Source organism: Eschrichtius robustus, chromosome 2 (assembly GCF_028021215.1).
Source record: "Eschrichtius robustus isolate mEscRob2 chromosome 2, mEscRob2.pri, whole genome shotgun sequence".
Taxonomy (NCBI): Eukaryota; Metazoa; Chordata; class Mammalia; order Artiodactyla; family Eschrichtiidae; genus Eschrichtius; species Eschrichtius robustus.
In genome coordinates this window covers 5,742,441-5,760,044 of record NC_090825.1, presented here as the reverse complement: position 1 = coordinate 5,760,044, position 17,604 = coordinate 5,742,441, and positions in this window count along the sequence as shown.

The window sequence follows — 17,604 nt, the reverse complement described above, 5'->3', positions numbered from 1 at the left end:
TTATCTGCTGGACCTGTGCATAAATACATGTGTTCAAAGATGTTCACTAAATTATTTAAGATATTAACAAAAGGTTAGAAACAACCTAAATATCCATAATAGTTGACTTGTTAAATCAATTATATAGGTAATTTATCAGTTTTTGTTGAACAACAAACCATTCCAAAACTTAGTGGCTTAGAATAAAAATCATTTATTTTGCAGGTTTACAATTTGGGCTGGACTTAGCTTGGCAGTTCTTCTGGTTTCATCTGCAAATGTTCTCTTAGCTGTTTTTGATGTCGTATACGGTGCCTCTGCTGGGAAGACTGGGGTGGCTGGGGCTTTCTCTTCACATGGTCTTCATCCTCCAGCAGGTTAGCTTGGGCATCAAAAAGCATGAGTGGAAATGTGCAAAAGCTCTTGAGGTCCAGCCTCAAAACTCAAAAAATGCTCCTTCAATCACATTTATTGGCAAAAGCAAGTCACAAGGCAGTCCAGATTCAAAGGTGGAGTAACAGATTCTACCTCTTGCTGAGAGGTGCCCATTTTTGCCTTCTACCACAGAGAGATTCTCCTGCCTGTCTTCTGGGTCCCAATTGCTAAAATGCTCTGCAGCCATGAAAATGGTGTAACTGCAGTTACTATAGTGTAACTAGCATTACTGCATTAATGTTATGAAAAAACTATGGCAATGCTAGATGAAGAAAGCAAATGCAAATTTGAATATACAACATGTTGGAAAGTGTATTAAAAATAAGCTTGTTATCAGTACAGGAAAATAATACAGCTGAAAGTCAAAAATGATTGTATTTTGATGGCAGAACTATGGAAGATTTTTCTATTCTTTTTCACATTTTATGTTTTGAAAGTCCTAATATAATGTGAACATTTGTGCATGTACACACCCACAAATAAAAAAAAAACCTGAGAGGAAAAGAAAGCATGTTTCAGTTTGCACTATCTCTAAATGAATATATACATATATAGTGGCAGAGTTGGGGGTGGGTGAGAACATTTTTAAACCGCATTATGGCTACCTCACTATTTACAAAGTAGTCACTTATTCCTAACTGGGTAGGGAAAGATACTAAATCTACATGACTGGTTTCATATAATGTGCCACAAAACCTTTTAAAAAGTTACAAGCATCATTAAAAGAGCACATATAATTAAAACATAAAAAGGAAAACAGAGAACAGGGCATTTAATGCACGTTGGATTGATGCTTTTCCAATGGATTTGATGTTCTAAATGCTGAGTGCCTGAATTCTTCCTCAGGGAACACAGAGCAACAGATAAGGGCCCAGGCTATGCAGTAACACTGCAATGGGCCAATATAAGAGCAGAGAGCATGGTTTAATGTCTGGGGAGGTTAAAGACCACAAAGGATACTGTGGAGGGTGTTCAAGTTATGAAAACCCAAATCGCAGGCAGAGTCTAGTGGTTTAAAAAATGCATTGCTTGCAGAAGAGGAGGGTTGCAGTCAGTCTTGAAGCTTAGGATGAAATATTCAGAACAAAATGTATTACAGACAGAAAAAAAAGCCAGAAGCCCACCAAGAATTAGTTACTAATTAATTGATAATTGTGGCAGGCAAATAAGTGTGAAAACTTAGGTTGGATGAAGTGTGACACAGGAGCAGCTAAAGCTGGGTTCCATGGGCACTTGAGTCACAAAGCACTCACTTCCCAGTGCAGTGAGAATTTCTTCTCATTATTTCTTTCTTAATTCTTGGATAGATTTTTATTTTAACTCAATTCTATTTTATTTTTAATTAAAACATCATTAGTTACTAGCATTTACATGACTAACACTATCAGACTTTGTAGGAGAACATTTATCACTTCATCCCATGACCATGGTTCCATGCTCCACGCTTCATATGCTATTCTAGGTCATCTCAGGAAGAGCTGGTATGTGTCTAGGGTGATGGGAGAGCAAGGTGAAGGTCAGTGTGGTTCAGTCAGTGAGGAAAAGAACCCCAAGGGAGGAGGCTACGATCATGAAGCAAGTGGACATATCTTGAGGGATTCGTTAGTCCAAGGAAGAGACTTTAGATTTTATTTCCAATGTGATGGAAACTCATGGGAAGGTTGATTTTTCTATGGAGTAACATTATCTGACTTAAAAGGATCATTTTGGATTTTGCAGGGGCAAGAGTAGAAGCAAAGAGGTGGGTTCAGGTGGCAGAAATAAAGGTGGAAAAACATGGTTCTATTTGGAGTATGTCATGAAGATACAGCCAACAAACTTGGCCGATGGACCAAATGCAGGGTGTGAAGATAATGAACCAAATGTTAGATGAAGCTGACATTTATTGAGTTGAACAATAACAGCTTCTCAAGAGGAAATCAAAAGATTTTTATAAAGTCTAAGTTTGAAATGCCTATTAGACACCCAAGATCACAAGTTGCCTGTTAGATTTATAAGCCCAAAATTCAGACAACAAAGTGGAGGCTGGACATAAAATTTTAGGAACCATCTACATATAAATGGGTTTGAATGAGATCACCCAAACAATAAGTACCTAGAACGTAAATCATGAAAACATGGAGCTAAACCTTATTCATAGATAGAAAACGTTCACGTATTGATAGAAACTATTAGAAACTATCATTGTAAACATGTAACTTCTCTCCAAATTTATCTATAAATTTGATGTCACCTTAATCAAAATCCCAAAGGAAATTTCCACAGAATCTGAGCCTCTAATTTTGAAAGGTGTATGTAATTATATTAAGATGTTTTTGCATTTGAGTAACAGACAACCCAAAGTTGTTTAGCGAGAAGGACTATTCCTTCGATCACCTGTGAAGTCCAATGATAAAACTGCTTTCGATTAGTTTATTTCAGTAGATCAGCGTTTTTGGTGCTTTAGGTTTCTGGGCTGTACTTCCCTCTACTGGTTGTCTTATCTTCATCCTGGTTCCCTTGGGTGCAAAACTCATGTTGCTGTACCAGCTGCATAGCAGAATGCGAATGTGGTCCAGCGGAGGAAGGACACGTCTCATGGGAGTGGCTTTCCTTCTCCTAAAGACAAATGAGCCAATGAAAAAGAACAGAGTCCAAACAGACATGCATATGTATATATAATATATGTATAAAATATATATATAATATATGTATATATAATATATGTATACTATATATGTATATATAATATGTATATATGTGTCTATATAATATATGTATATAATACATATATTACATACATATATATGCATATATATGTATATATATATATACAATTTACTATGTAATGAAGGCTGTACTTGAAACCAATAGACAACAAATAATTCAATAAATGGTACAATATGATCAGCTCCACATATAGGAAAAAATAAAGTTAGGACCCAACTTCATAAAACACAGAAATAAACTCCAACTACAAATAAAGAGTTTAGGATAAAATATGTGTGTTAATTTAAAAAGAAAGGAGAGAGTATTTTTACAATCTTTTGGTGAGGGAGAGCATTTCTAAGCAGGTCACAAAGCCCAGTAACCATAAAAGAAAAGGCTGACAGATTGTGCAAGATGAAAATGAAAACCATTTCTGTGACAAAAGGTGACATTCCAAACCTAAAATGTAGCCTGGGAGAAAATATTTGCATACTAACAGCAGATAAGTAATTAGGCATTTAGTATCCAAAATATAAACAGAGTGACTGCATGCTTCTAAGTCCAAGGCGTTCAAGCTGAGAGAATTTTCTCCTTCTAGCCCTCAGCCGATGGAAGCCCCCATGCCCAGGAGGCCCAGACAATGACTGACAGAGGACAGAAAGAACCACCCCTTTGCCTCCAAGAGGCTCACTCTGTGCTATCCTGCAGAACCCCACCCCACCCCGACCAGATCAGCCCAAGACCAAACCTCAGGATGATTTATATTAATCAGCTCATCCTCTCCTTGTTTTGCTTCCCTCCCTCACTCCCTGGATAAGTCCATGCCCCCATCCTGTGGACAGGCAGAATCCACTGCTAGGAATCTCCCTGCCCTTTTGCCCCATCCTCCCTCCTTCAGATAAAAGTCACTCCAAAAGGAAGTTCCCCTGACCCTCTAGACAAGCACAGTCCCCTCTGTTATATGCCCATAGCATCCCAAACCTCTGTTACAACTACCACATATGGCCAACTCACAGATTTGTCTTGCCTGCTGGACAGTTGAGACTTTACCTCTGTTATCTTAATTCATATCTGAAGGGGGAAAAAAGAAAGCTACCAATGAAAGATCCCTTAGTTATGTTTTTTCTCCATAAAACCTCACCTGAAATGATACAAGAATAAGAAAAATGCTCAGAAAGTTGAGAGAAAATGACAAAAAATAAAAGACTGAAAAGGATTGCCACCCAAATAAGTAAAGAAAAACCATCGTTCATTTCTGAGAATGGACCAATTCGAAATCCAAGCTTAGAATGAAGAAACTGTTAGACTGATAAATTTTTTAAAAAATGGCAAACGGAGAAATGAAAGAAACTATGACAGTGTGAAGAGGGGGAATAAACCATTTTCAAAACACTGAAGTCACTTGACAATTTGGGGAAAAGATGCAAGAGCAAAGAAGAAATATAGGCAGACCAGGTCCAGCAGCAAAGAGTCAAACGTCCCCCACCATGGGAAGTCGCTCTCTCACTCTTGTGGAATTTCCTTGGGCACTTGACGGGTCCTCTAGATCTTAGTGACAGAAGGATGCAATTGGTAGGATCCATGAAGAACCCAAGCTTAGGAACGGTTACGGCTAACACAACAGTCTCTTGGACCCAATTATCTCTTGTATGACAATGTCTTGACATATGAAGGCTGAGTTGTCATGTGTTTATTAACTTTTTTACTGCGGTTTGGGAATTCATTCTCTCCACATTGTCAATTAACCTTACTTGTGTTACACAGTTAGAAGCATGCTGCCATTGATTTGAATCATTTATTAAATTATCACAAACATGAAAGTGATTTTTTAAACATATTGTTGGACTCAAAGGACATTCTCTTGAACTTAATGTCTCTCAAAATACTTGAGAGATTCCTCACAAAGTGAATCCTCAACCCTCCAAAACACAAGAAAACTAGCAGATGAAAAATCATAGACAGGAGGGAAATTAGCTATTATAAAAAAATTATTTTTAAACCATAATGCTGTGGAATTGTAAAATACTTTTCAGATTACCAGAGACAAAAGGAGACACCTTATATGTATGTGTGTATATATATATATACATATATATATACACACATACATATATTATATTGCTAACTATTGTGAATTGCATGGAGAGTCCAAACAAAACCAGAATAATGATTAAGATGCATTTTGAAGACAAATGCTTCTATTTAGTTCCCAATTTATATTCCTAAGACAATTTTTATAGACTTTATTTTTTTAGAGCAGTTTTAGATTGACAGCAAAATTGAGCAGAATGTACGGGGTTTCCCACACACCCCCTTGTCCCCAAACATGCACAGACTCCACCATTATCTAGAACCCCACTGGAGTGGTCTATTGGTTACAACTGATGAACTTACATTGATATAATCACCCAATGTCCGTAGTTTACATTAGGGTTCAGTCTTGGTGTTGTACACTCTACGGGTTTGGACAAAGGTTTAATGACATGAATCCACCATCATAGTATCATACAGAGTATTTTCACTGCCCTAAAAATCGTCTGTGTTCCCTATTCATCCCCCCCATTCCCCTAACCTCTGACAACCACTGATATTTTTCCTGTCTCCATAGTTGCTCTGTTTCCAGAATATCATATATTGGATCATACTGTATGCAGCCTATTCAGATGGGCTTCTTTCACTTAGTAATATGCATTTAAGGTTCCTCCATGTCTTTTCATGGTTTGCTAGTTCATTTCTTTTTAGCACTGAAAAACATTCCATTGTCTAGATATACAAAGCTTATTTATTTATCCATTTACCTACTGAAAGACACCTTGGTTGTTTCTAAGTCTTAGCAATTATGCATAAGACTGCTATAAACATCCATGTGCAGGTTTTTAGGTGGACGTAAGTTTTCTACTATTTTGGTTAAGACCATTTTTTTTAATAATGAGAATATTAAGAACTAACCTTCTTTACTGGGTTGTTGAGAGCATTGCATGGATTTACACACGTCTGCGTGCTCAACTCAGAGCCTGGCCTATAATAGGTGGTGAGGAAATGTTAGTTTAATGTGAATATTCTTTATTCCTTCCCTGGCTAAGAGATGCCCCAGGGGTGTCTACTTCTCTTAGGGTCAGTATTTCCTTGGATCGGGCTTCCTTTGGTCTAGAGGTTATCAACAATGGACCTCAGAGGTGCATAGTGCTGGAAGCCCATTGCGTGGTGGGGTGTTGTGGTGGGGTTATGCTCTTCGGTCCTGCCCTTGGGAAGGGGAATCCATCTCCCAGAAGGGCTTAGCATGGCCTTTGATAAAAGAGTGATCCAAAGGGCCAGGAGTGTTAGAAAGTTAACACTTCCCCTGTGGTTGTAGAAAGTGGAATTTCACATTCCAGGGCGTTCTTCTAGAACTGCAGACCAGGAGTAAGGAGGAAAGGATTATGTTAGTTACTTTAAGCATGAAGACACATCTTCTCTATGCTTCTCCTCTGTCATGAGCAGTATAAGGCCCTAAAATTAAACAGGCCACCCTGTTTGGGGAGAGAGGGACTGCATTGCAATGCCTGGGGTCTGGAGAAAGCAGATCCACCCTCCAGGTGTCTCAAGTCAGAGTTCCAGGGAGCAACTTCCTACAGTCAGAAACTCATGCTCCCTGTGGGCCTGCTGCCAGCAAGACAAGAAGCACAAGGGTTCTTGGTTTGCACGGAGCCAGGCATGAATTTTTGAGTCTGATTTTCAAGAACATCTGTAATTCGTCTCCTCAACTTCATTTGACATCTTATTATAATGTTCTGTCTATTGATCTTGGGTTGTTCTTTTGATTTCCTGCTGTATGGTCAGGCCACCCAAGACGGCTGTTCTCTTGCTCTCTGTACATCCCCTGCTCGACGAGTCCCTGCCTCATCTGCACCTACTCACCTGACTGAACTTCCCTCTTCATCATAGAGCTTAATCAGTAAATGCCCATGTACTTGCCCTTGGCCCCAGCTAGTGTTTGGTCTGCTCTTTAGATGAGAACTATCTCCACTATGATAGTTTATCAAAGAGGCGGTGAGGGGTGCGCCCCTCTGCTGGTTTCCTTGGCAACTGATGAGCCAACCTGACTTCAGTTTCCCCTGTAACTGTAATCTCTCTCTTCCCCGGGAGCAAAGACTGCTGCCATGTCCTGCCTGCCGTCTGCCCCATATGGTGGGATGTCACTCCAGACCTTGCCTCAGACATGGGAGGTCCCCATCCTTTAAAGCATTGATGTCTCTGTCACTAACTCTGGGCTCTTTCTTCAGTCTTGAGACTGGGCAAGTACTGGGCTTGAAGGCTTGTGGGGTGCAGCCCGACACCTGCAGACTCTGTAATCTCACTGACTTTGGAGTCTTCCTTGGTAACGCTTCTCTCCCCTGGAATATTCACACCCTTCCCATTGTTCAGGGCCAACTTCTCCGGACACTTCCAGGGTCTCCGGCATCCCTCGGTTGCTGAGTGACCACCACACTTCTAACGTGCTGATAATGTAGTTGACAGTCAACAAATCATTGTTTGATGATCTAAAAGCACAAAGATAGAAAGACATGTGTGATCTGTATTTAGAGAACAAGAGTAATTCAGGTTTATGAAGGAGAAAAGGAAATCAGCAATGACCCGATAAAGAGATGACAACAATGAAATGAATATTATCATAGAAATAGTCAACGTGCAAGGACAGTTTACGGCAGACAGGTTTGGAATCTGTGAACTTGTATATAAATTTTAAAACAAGCCTAGATAATCTTTAAATAGCACCCATTCTTGGGTTTGGATTGTTTGCCTGCACCTCTCATTAGGGAAGATGTTTTCTCCTGTTGATCAGGGTTTATCAACCTCAGCCCTGTTGACAGTTGGGACCAGATAGTTCCTCCTGGTGGGGGCTGTCCTGGGTGTTGTAGGATATTCAGCAGAATCCACGATTTCAGTGTACTACATGCCAACAGCAGCCCACCCAGAAGTCAGTCATGACAACCAAAAATGTTCCCTGGGGGAGCAGAATTGCCCCTGCTTGAGAATCATTGTTGTAAAATAATGCTAATTCTGTATGCTACATGCCAGGTAGTACAAAGGGGTGATTACCATCACAAGTTTTGGGTCAGATATACCTGGGTTCAAATAACACCCCACAGTTATATGATACATAGGTTATCATTTACTTAACAAGTTAAGTTATTTAACATCATTTAGCCTGTTTGCTCAAGTGGAAAACAGACAAAGAATACCTGTCTCATAAGGCCACTTTGAGGAATAATTTGGACCATCCACATGAAGTACTTAGCACAATTCTTGGAGTATAATAAGCAAGCAATAGACAATATCTATCCTTATTCATAACAGTAAGAAGCAGACGGTTGCATCCAGAGAAATTGTTTAGTGCCATTATGAATATGCTGATGTCTACAGCTCTGTGTGATGAGGAATCCTATTTTGTGTAGGTTTAGGTGAAGATTTAGTCTTCCTGCCTAAAGTAATGAGATACAAGAAAAACCACTACAATGTGATTGGGTGAGGTGGGGGGCTGGGGAATCCTCAGGGTGGGGGAACAGAATAGAGAGACAGCAAAGAATGCCATTTATTTATCCATTGACTCGTTTATTCAACAAGCTCACATGGTCTGCATATACATCCCAGAGTGTGCAGTGGGAGGGGGGATAAGATATAGTCTCTGGCCCTGAAGTGCTCAAAGTCTACAAAAATCTCAGAGAATAAGAAAATGTCAAGACTACAGAGAGAAGCCCCCAGGTGGCAGGAATTTGGGTGAGCACTTCGGAAGAGGGCAAAGCCTCCCTGGGGCGTTATTGACTGGATACAATTAAAGCTTCCTGAATTTGAACGCTGAGTGAACACAGATGCAACCAGCCCTGCAGGTCCTGAGAAGTAGCCATTAGGATTGGGACCCAAACCCAGTCTTTTCCGGGGTTCCTGAAGTTTCTTTGATTCTTTCTCTCATGCACTTTGGTGTTGGATAAAATGCATCTTGGATCATGGTATCTGTCTTGGAGTGTCCACAGAGAACCAGAATGACTCAATCCAGAAATGCTAGGGATTATCTCCCCATGAGGTAAACATTAACTGATGGAGACAGAAGACATAAGAGAGTTGGGCACACAAACCGCCTCCTTTCTCTCTTCCTCGAACCTGGAGAAATTCTACCTACGGAGCGAGCACTCCTGCTGGGCTGCCTATTATGTCCTTCTGTGGCTCCCTGTGAAGCAGCATACAATCAGCAATGCAGCTGTCACACTGCGTCACATCTTCCCTGCTCTTGCGCCTCTCAAATAAAATAGCAGCACTTTAATCTTTGTCTCAGGTTCGGTCTTCCTAAAGGAACTTGGCTAAAACACCATGTGTTCTGAACTAGAAAGGTTCAGTAGAATCTGGATGTTAAAGGACAAATTCAGTAGGATTTGCTTTAGCTTTTCTTCATCCTTTTCTTGTTTGTTTGTTTGTCTGTTTTGTTTTGTTTTGAACCAACTCATGGACAATAGGAATTGGGTGTTAACATCAAGGCAGTATTGTATTATTCATGGGTTGTTGTACAAAACCACACTTGTATACATATTGATATAAATAGATAAGTGGACGCAATCATTAAAGATCTGCTGGCCAGGTTGGACACCTAAGTAGAATAATCTAGAAAAAACTGCCCAGTTAGGGATTTTCCTTGCCTAGGTGAGTTACAAGTCACAGTAGAAGCCTCCAGGAAGCACAAAATCCAGCAAGACAAATCATTCCCACTCCTAAATTTAGTTTACTGAGCCTATCAGCATTAGACTGGCATAATAAATCTACTGGATTCATGATACAAGACTGGTGGACATTTAGTTGTTAGTTGGGAAATGGCTATAAGGAGTTTTCATCTCCCCTAGCAAAAGAGAAATATGAGTCTATTATCTTGAGTATAGTAGTCTGATTTTACGGTTCTACAGTGAAAACTTTTTTAGAGAAGAGAAAATCTGTCAGGTAGCTCAAAGATTATTTTCAAGAGATTATGAACAAGCAGTGAGATACAGTCTTGGAGGGAACTCATTTGGACCTTCCAGAAGAAACAAAGATTGCATTAGACTTGTAGTGTCTGCTTTTATAATGGGCCATTTTTAAAAATTAGAAAATTTATCCCTGATATTATTAATCTAATTCCTCAAATACTTGGAAGAGGAAAGAGTATTGGAAGAGGAAGATTTTAATGAGAAACTATAAATTACTAATATATCTTAAAGACTATAAGAGATTCCCTTGTCATATTTATGAAACATATGTTATCAGTTACAATAACTTTAAATTTTAGTTGATATGAAAAATATTTTTTAGAGCATGCATTCGTAATACAGATATTACCCCAAGGGGTTGAAAATTATTTTGGGGGGAGGAAGCAAAAAAATCTTACTCATAGATAAAGCACAGATATACACCGAATAAATAACATCTATAAAGTACATCTGTGGTATTAAGATTTTATAACAGGGGCAATTAGAGAAAGTGTGTCTAAAAAGTTCCTTAGGGAGATTATAATGAAAATAAAAGTTTGAGAAATGCTGCTTTAGGGGGTGAAATTGTTCTATAAGAGAAACAAATTCAATTCAAAATACATTTATTAAAAATATGGTTAAAATATATTACCTAACATATTGAATATATATTATATACTAAATTAAATATTAATTATATAAATATACAATTAAAATATATGTTATATATTAAGTTATATATTATTTTAAATTATTATATATTAAATAATTATAATATACTAACATAACATAATAGCGTATATTATATATATGTTAAATATATATTAAAATATATTTCTGTGCTTGATATTGTGCTAGGCAAAAGCACAATAGGAAAAAAGATAAAAGGAGATTTTTAGGAACTTAAGAGCTAAATAGGGAAATATGATATACTGTATGCATGATCAGAGGTTATAAAATACTGAGACTGATATTTTTAAGTCACAAAAGAAAATAAGACATTTTGCTTTTAAGTGTGAATGTAGACAGGCATGTGTGTAGTTGATGGCACAAATATGAAAGAAGCTCAGGTTAAAATCTGACTCACGTGAGATGAAAAGGATGGTTGTAGATGAGAGAGAGAGGGAATAGAAAGAGGTTAGGAAGAGGAAAGGAGAGATGACAGATAGATAGAAGATAGATCAATCGATAGATCAATAGATAGACAAGCAGACAGATAAATACAATAAATATTAATTGAATAAGTACTTGTGTTAGAAAACTTTCTGGAAAAGGTTAAGTGATACTAAGCCCTGAAAGAATATAGAGGCTAGAATTATATGCAGGAAGAGAGTATTCTATCTGGAGATGAGGGACACGTGTGAACTGGAGCGTGAAAGTTGGAGCAAACGGTGCACTGGTGGCAAGAGAGGGCAACATGTGTTAGGCTGGTTCTGAGGACGAATCTGGATGGGAAGAGTGAGGAACTCCAGACCAAACAGCAGCCTCAGCCCTGATGCGAAGACCAGCCTGGGGAGGGTGGATTTGATTGCGCAAGTGGAAGAAGCCGCTGAGTCAGCCGGGAGGAGAGGATCTGGTGGAAACGGTGAAGGAGGGGGATCGGGAAACCAGGGCATTCAGGATCAAGACAGAAGAGACTGCTTCCCAGGAAACCACTTCAGAAATGGCTGAGCAAATGGCTGGAAGCCTGCTGCCTGACATTTTGGCTTTGAATTGGGTGAACTGCTAATTCCAAAGGAAAATCAAGAACACATGTGGCATGTTTGTGTTTGGTGTGTGGAAATGAGACAAGGAAATCAAAGGTGCTCAGGAGGCTGATGAAATCAAGTTTTCCACCAAACCAAGAAACCAACCAGAAAGAAGAAGATTTTAACCACTTCGTCATCAAAACTTCAATTTCTCTTGTCTGCCCATTGCCCCCATTATATTCTGAGAGAAACAGAAACAAAACTAGACATCACCTCTTCCTGACTTAAAAAAAAAAAAAAAAAAATCAATTGCCAGGCAGTTTAAGCATATTTTCAGCACCTGATTCATTGAATACATGTGTGACCTGCTAATATTCTTTACCACAAAAATGTCACAAATAACTGCAATCATACTTTGGGCTAAAATGCAGATTAATCATAGTGGATCTGTTATATATATTCCTCTTTTGTAAATCAAGGGCATCTTCTATAGGCATTTCATTGGGAAGAGAATGTTTGTCATTTAGATGTACTCAGAAAGGAGGAATGTCTGGAAATTTATGCTAAATTAACTAAAAGTGAAAAAAAGAAGAATCCGGAAACTGAAAGACTTTGAACTGTATCCACAGTCGCCTCTGAGCTAAGTTCACACTCTCCAATATACAGCATAGTATTTCCCAAGTTCTGTCACATTTGCTGTGTCACCAAAGTGGAGGAAAGTGGAGGTAAGTGACAAGAGTTTGTTGTCACTAGAAAAAAAAGGTGGTCTTAGAAACAAGACTCTTTCCTCACTTTATAGAGTTATGAAGCCACAAAACAAAGCTAATAGAATGGAGAGTGGGAATTAGAGTCTTAGATAAACCACAGAGATTTACAAAATAGACATAGATTTAGACCAGATTGGGAGCTAGAGAATGTTTATATATTGAGACTTTAAAATCAAGTTAAATAAAACTAGGAAATAATATTGATTATCTTCCTCTCCCTTCACATGTTGAAGCCAGGGAATGAGAAAAACTAGAGGGAACACAGAGACAGAAGGAAGCAAGGTGTAGGCAAGTCTAAAGAGGCCAAGCTTCTCCCTCTGTTGAAAGGAAGTGACACCATTCAGGCTGATGTGAGGAAAGATGGGACCTTTGGAGACAGTCTCCAGCCTAAGAGCTGGAAATTTTCTGTTGCATTATTTTCATGTCAGTTAAGATCTCTTCCAAGTAGGAAATGTCCAGCTTATAGCTTAATATTCTAATTCTTCTTTTTTTGCATCCTAATTCTGCTTTCTCTCTAGTATAAAAACATGAATCCTCATCTTGCAGGCATAAAACAGAAAGTGTATTAAAATTCTCCCCAAAAGAAACTCAAATATCTGTGGCAATAAGAATGATTCATTGACATCATAATCTTCTTAAAAACTAACCCGGAAGGGTCAGAGAAGAGGGGAGATGGAAAAAGCTTTTACTCCTGGAAAAAAAGTCTAAAATAGTTGAAAAAAATTAAATGACAAATTTTGGACAAATTGTTTTTATATTTGTCTTAAAGTAGAAAACTTTGAAGACATAGCAATGTTGAAGGAGAAATTGTGTTTAAAAGAATCTTTTCTAAGAGCAATCGAGAGGAAAAATACCAGATTCTTTGGAATGGAAAAAAATACGATGTGCCTCTAATGAGAGTGTCCAGAATGCCAGAGGGGGAGGGAAAATCCAAGTCTGAAGCAAAAAGTTCTGATGCTACCATGTGTCTGGAGTCAAATAGAGCACGTGTTCTGAGCTTCTGTTGCCTAACCTGTTTTTTGAAAATAATACATGGGAGTTGTTTTAAAGTATGTCTACAAAGGCTTCAATATTTCTCCCTTCCAAAAGTCAAGCCTATTTCCCCTTCACTGGAGCGCAGCTTGGACTTAGTGACTTGCTTCTAACAAACCGAATGTGGTATACATGACAGTGTGTGACTTCTGAGACAAGGTCATAAAAAGCAGTTTCCTCTTTGGTCTCTCTCTGTCAAATGACGCACTCTGGAGAAGCAGCTGCCACGTTGTGAGGAAGCTCAAGTAGCCTTCTGGAGCAGTCCGGGGAGGAGGAACTGAGACCTCTCATCAACTGCTCTGGGAGTGAACCAACTTAGAAATGGCTCTTCCCAGCCTAAGTCAGATCTTCAGGTGATTGCAGCCTCCACCAACACTTTGACTGTAATTTCATTAGAGACTCTGAAACATCCAGCTCAGCCACTCCCAAATTCCTGATCCACAGAAACTGTGAGGTAATAAATGTGTATTGTTTTAAGCCACTAAGTTTTGGGCTATTTGTTATACAGTCATAGATAACTAGACAACAAGTCATGCCACCTCACAGAATAAATATGAAGATTCAATGAGAGAATGTATGTGAAATCCCCAGGACAACTGAAGGGCTTGTGCAAATCCATAGTAATCAGAATCTTCTCCAGGTGGTAGAGCTATAGTGGCAGCAGAGTAGTTTCAAGTAGAAATCGACTTCCATCAAGACTGTAACCCATGAAGGCAAGGGCTGTCCAGTTCCTGTCCCTCCTCCACTCCGCCTCTAGCAGCTGAGGCCATTTCTGAGACAGAGTAGGTGATTACTAAGTATTTGCTAAGTGAATGAATCAACACATTTTGAGCAAATCATTCACATTCTCTGAACTCTAATTACTTTCATTGTAAATTAAAGAAGTTGAACTCAATGATCTCAAATATTTGTCCTGGCCCTGAAATAATTCTAAAATGCAGTATGCAGAGATTCACATAATACTATTTGTTTTTATTTCAAACATTTTTTGAGTTCTTGCTCTGTGCCAGGCATTATATTAAGTGTTACACAGGTATCATCTTATTTAATTCTATCAACAATCATATGAGGTAGGTAATATTATTGCCCTGATTTTAAAAGTAAGAAATGTACGGCACAGAGAAGTGATGTAACTTTCTTAAGGTCACACAGACAGTAAAAAGGAAACCTGAATTTGAACTAGAGGGACTGACTATTATAATCCAAAGATGAGCCCATCCGAAGTCTTCAACTTTGTGGTGTGGTCAACGGATCTGCCTTCATGCTAGATTCTAAGCTTCTTAGGACAAGGGTGATTCTTCATAAGTAAATATCCCCAATGCCTAACATATAGTAAATTCTCAATAAATGCTCATTAACTGAATGAATGAATGAATAAATAAATAAATAAACAAACACAGTGTGGTGTGGAAATACTTTTAACTCACACTAAATGTGATTGAAAAAATTATGAAGTTAAACATTTGGGATTTTATGAGATGTTTACTTATTATTCTTCACTTACTAGGACTCCTGCTAAGGGTTACAGAGAAATATCACCTCCTAGCCCTCTCCCGAAGCCTATACTAACCATCAGATTGCTTCTCTACACTCTTAAAATAAATGAGTTATAATTCAGAGAAATGTCATAATTAAATGTCAGCATAGGGGATGGGGTAGGTGCCATTCATAAAGTTGTAGAAAGTTCCAAAGTAACCAGTCTCTGATGTCAAGAGATCCAGTGAACTTTTACCTGAACCAAGCTTGTTGTTGGTTTGAGCATGGACTTGGGACAACTAAGAACTGATGAGAACCTATGCATAAGATTTTGGAAGTTTTAAACTAGCTTTGATTTGAATATTGTAATTCTCTTTGAATTACTAAATCCCCTTTTCAGGGGGTAGACCACTAAATCCCTGGAAAGGATGGCTTCCAAATGGTATTACAAGAGCAGATTTACCACTAAGATTTTTTTTTCTCTCTTTCATAAATATGAAGGAAGATACATGGAAATCTTAGACAATTATTTTGGGGTGGGAGAACCATGAGAGACAAGGAAAGTTGACAAGCTGAAACCAGTGGTCAGCTAAGGGTACAATGGCCAGATGTAGGAGCCAGGCCCACGAAGAGAGCACAGTGCTGTAGACAGAAGGAACAATGACCTTGTAGCAGAGAAAGAATGTGGTTAATTAACATGCAGTCCCAGTCTCCACAGGGCCAACTGTGCTTCCAATACTGTGTTCTGTTAAAAATTTTCATATTATGCGTTTTTTAAAAATTTTGGAAATGAAAACATAGCTCACCCTAGCCCTGACCCTGTAAGTCATTTTTGCTCAGAGTTATATGGATTCCATGCTTTTCCTATGGCCTCTCTGTACCTGAGTTATTTACTTTGATTCTTCCTTAATTGGAGAGATTTCATCATTTAGTTCTTTTTTTTCCTTTAGTCTTTTGTTTTGTTTTGTTTTTTTGCTCAAGAAGGGGTGGTAGGGATTGCATTTCCTAAGCTCTTTCATGCTTAAATGCCTTTATTCGCCAGTGACAATTCAGCAGACACTAATATTCCTTCATTATTTTGTTTCTCGGGCACTTTGCAGATGTCAAATCTCGTCCTGCACTCAGTAATCAGAGCCTTGACTACACTGACTTCCGCCTGGAGGTTAACTTATTCTCCTGTCCCTTGTCCTTGAACTTATCCGCAGAATTGTCTTGGTGTTGAAGATTGAATATCAGTTTTTGTGAACCCAGTGTGATTTTCCAACCATAGATCTGGTTTTTTACAAACTCAGGGATTTTTCAGGTACCTTTGAAGTGTATTGTGATTTCATCCTCAAGGCCAGCAAGGATATCAGATCATTTTAGTCTGTTTTCCATATCTACTAGCTTCTCTGATTATAATAAATATTTGTTTTAATTATCTGCACTTTGATCATCTCTGATCATCTCCAATCTTCTTAGTGAGTGATTTGACTATAGTGTGGGTTCCATTCTCTTTCTCACTGTTTTATTTATTAATTCAGTTAAAATATTTCATTCTTCAGACGTGTTTCCCTCTCCCTTTTCATACCATTTGCTTGTTTTTTCAGATTGTCTTTGAGCTATTATTTCTTTGAGTGCATGTCTCATTAACTTGTCACACAGCTTGACACAATTGTGGCACATTCCCACATGTTTCCTGAATTTTGTGTTCTTTCGCTTTCTTAGTCTGTCATTTACTAGGTGTGCTCCTTTCTGGTGTGTTGTGTGATGAAGTGTGATTGTACACTTCCCATGGGATTCTCTTTATCCTGCTCAGGATGGAACAGCTGAGCTGACACATTCTCCTTGCTCTTATGTGACATTGGTGATTTGACCCACTTCCTTTCAGATTCAGGGCAGATTTGCTTTTCCATCTGAGCTTCAGTTTGAGCTCTGGGTCTTAGGTGTGCTATTCAGTCCGTTGTGGTCTTAGGGCATGGCAGGGAGGAGGCGTATGTAGCCGAGGTGGTGGTCTCTCTTCTCTCATGTTGCTCCGTGTGTTAAGTGCCCTATACCCAGTTGGGGTTGGGGAGACATTATTAACTATTGTCCCAAAAAGGAAACACTTGATTAAAAGAATAAAAGCTAGCCCTGCAAAAAGATGCCAGAGATAGAGTAAAAAAAAAAGAAATTTTTATTGCATGTGTTTTTTTAAAATAAAGATTCTGGAGGTTTGCTATAAAGGTGAACTTGCAACTTAAGATAGAGAATTGAAATTGCATTATAGAATCTCTCTCCCTTGGCACCTAGAGAGCAAGAAAGTATTGGAAACCAGAAGCCCAACCCCAAAGTCCCTACAGCACTGAACACAGAGATGGATATAACCATAAATACCCCAAACTTGAAAACAAAAGAAATCAGTTGATTTGGGTCCTAAGGCTTATGTCCAGTGTCATCGGTGTCACAGCTGACCTTTGACATCCAGGCACACAGGCATCCTCACTGCCCCTCAAAAGTGCCTCTCCCGCGTCCCAGCTTTGCCTCAGGCTCCTCTCGCTCCCTACAAGTTCTGCCCCAGCCCTCCAGCAGCAGTAGCTCCTTGGCCCCTCC